This window comes from Mustela nigripes, unplaced genomic scaffold (assembly GCF_022355385.1).
Source record: "Mustela nigripes isolate SB6536 unplaced genomic scaffold, MUSNIG.SB6536 HiC_scaffold_5306, whole genome shotgun sequence".
Taxonomy (NCBI): domain Eukaryota; kingdom Metazoa; phylum Chordata; class Mammalia; order Carnivora; family Mustelidae; genus Mustela; species Mustela nigripes.
The window spans coordinates 1-2,227 of record NW_026744712.1 but is presented as its reverse complement, the minus strand read 5'-3'; the positions used below and the strand labels follow the sequence as shown (position 1 = coordinate 2,227).

At 41.0% G+C, this 2,227-nt stretch overlaps 1 pseudogene; it reads left to right on the top strand.

Annotated features, from left to right (window-relative positions):
* Nucleotides 1–296: 296 nt before the first annotated feature.
* On the top strand, nucleotides 297–1,010 carry LOC132009134 (large ribosomal subunit protein eL8-like; annotated as a pseudogene).
* Nucleotides 1,011–2,227: the final 1,217 nt, after the last annotated feature.

The following is a 2,227-nucleotide window of genomic DNA, read 5'->3' as shown; positions in this document are numbered from 1 at the left end:
TATTAAACCTCAGTGAACACATTTATTCAACAGTTCATTCAAAATATATTTGTTGATCATTTGCTCTGAGATAGGTGCTTTCTAGACACAGGCAGAAAATGACTCCCAGGCCCTCCCTCTTTCATTGAGATTATACACTTGCAGAAAATACAGGGAGATAATAGACAAATACCAGTCAATCAGAGACTATTCCCTTATCTTCTGACTCTCTCATCTTCTTCATGGCAAAAACCACTCCCTCCAGTCCATCATCAACCAGTAATAGCAGCAGGGGTGTTTTCTCTCTTCTCCAGCCATCCAAGATGCCAAAAGGAAAGAAGGAGAAGGGGAGGAAGGGAGCCCCAATTCCTGATGTTGTGAAGAAGCAGGGGCCAAGGAGGTAGTCAGTGTCCTGTTTGAGAAAAGACTCAAGAATTTTGGCATCAGACAGGACATGCAGCCCAAAAGGGACCTCACCCACTTTGTCAAATGCCCCCATACATCCGGTTGCAGCGGCAAAGGGCTATTCTCTATAAACGTCCAAAAGTGCCTCCCAGGATTAACCAGTTCATTCAGGCCTTGGCCTGCCAAACAGCTACTCAGCTGCCTAAGCAGACCCACAGATACCAAAGGCAAAGCAAGAGAAGAAGCAGAGATTGTTGGCCCTCGCTGAGTAGAAAGCTACCAGCAAAGAAGTTGTCCCCACTAAGAGGCCACCTGTCCTTAAAGCCTTAAAGGGTTACTACTCTCACCACCTTGGTGGAAAACAAGAAGGCTCAACTGGTAGTGATTGCACATTATGTGAATCCCATTAAGCTGCTTGTCTTCCTGCCTGCCCTGTGTCATAAGATGGGACTTCCCTACTGCATTATCAAGGGGAAGGTCAAACCAGGGCTTCTGTCAATGGGAAGAACTGCACCACTGTCACCTTCACACGGGTTAACTCAGAAGACAAAGGAGCTCTGGCTAAGCTGGTGGAAGCCATCAGGACCAATTACAATGACAGATTTTATGAGATCTGCTGCCACTAGGGAGGCAACGGTCCTACGTCTGAAGCTGATGGCTTGTATTAATTGTATTAATTAATTAATTAATTGTATTAATTGTTGATGACAATTAAATCATATCTTTCAATAATCACTATCAACAGCCTGAGTGCTCCCATAAAACAGCACAGGATTGCAGATTGTATAAAAAGGCAGGACCCATCCATATGCTGTCTAGAGGAGATTCATTTTGAACCTAAAGATACATCCAGACTAAAAGTGAAAGGATGGCAATTTTCATGCCAACAGACTGCAAAAGAAAGCTGCAGTAGCAATTATCTTATCAGACAAATTAGATTTTAAGCTAAAGACTGTACTTAGAGATACAGAAGGACATTATACCATTATTTTATATATATATGTTTTTTTAATTTTTTAAATTTCTTTTCAGTGTACCAGAATTAATTGTTTATGTACCACACCCAGTGTTCCATGCAATACGTGCCCTCCATAATACCCACCACCAGGCTCACCCAATTTCAGACCAATATCCCTGATGAATATGGATGCTAAGATTCTCAACAAGATCCTAGCTAATAGAATCCAACAGTCCATTAAAAAGATTATCCATCATGACTAGGTGGGATTTACTCCTGGGTTGCAAGTGTGATCTGACATTTGCAAATCAATCAATGCAATAGAACAAATCAATAAGAGAAGAGAGAAGAACCACATGGTCGTCTCAATTGATGCAGAAAAGGCTTTTGACAAAATCTAGCATCTGTTCCTGATTAAAACGCTTCACAGTATAGGGATAGAGGGAACATTCCTCAACTTCATCAAATCTATCTATGAAAAACCCACAGCAAATATCATCCTCAATGGAAAAAAGTTGACAGCCTTCCCTTTGAGATCAGGAACACAACAAGGATGCCCACTCTCACCACTCTTGTTCAACATGGTATTAGAAGTCCTAGCAACAGCAATCAAAGAGAAATAAAAGGTATTCAAATTGGCAATGAAGAAGTCAAACTCTCTCTTTGCAGATGAAATGATACTTTCTATGGAAAACCCAAAAGACTCCACCCCCAAACTACTAGAACTCATACAGCAATTCAGTAATGTGGCAGGATACAAAGTCAATGTACACTATACCATTCTTAAAGGGTCTATCCAAGAAGAGGATCTATAATTTACAATTGTAAATATCTATGCCCCCAACATGGAAGCAGCCAACTACATAAACCAACTGTTAACCAAAA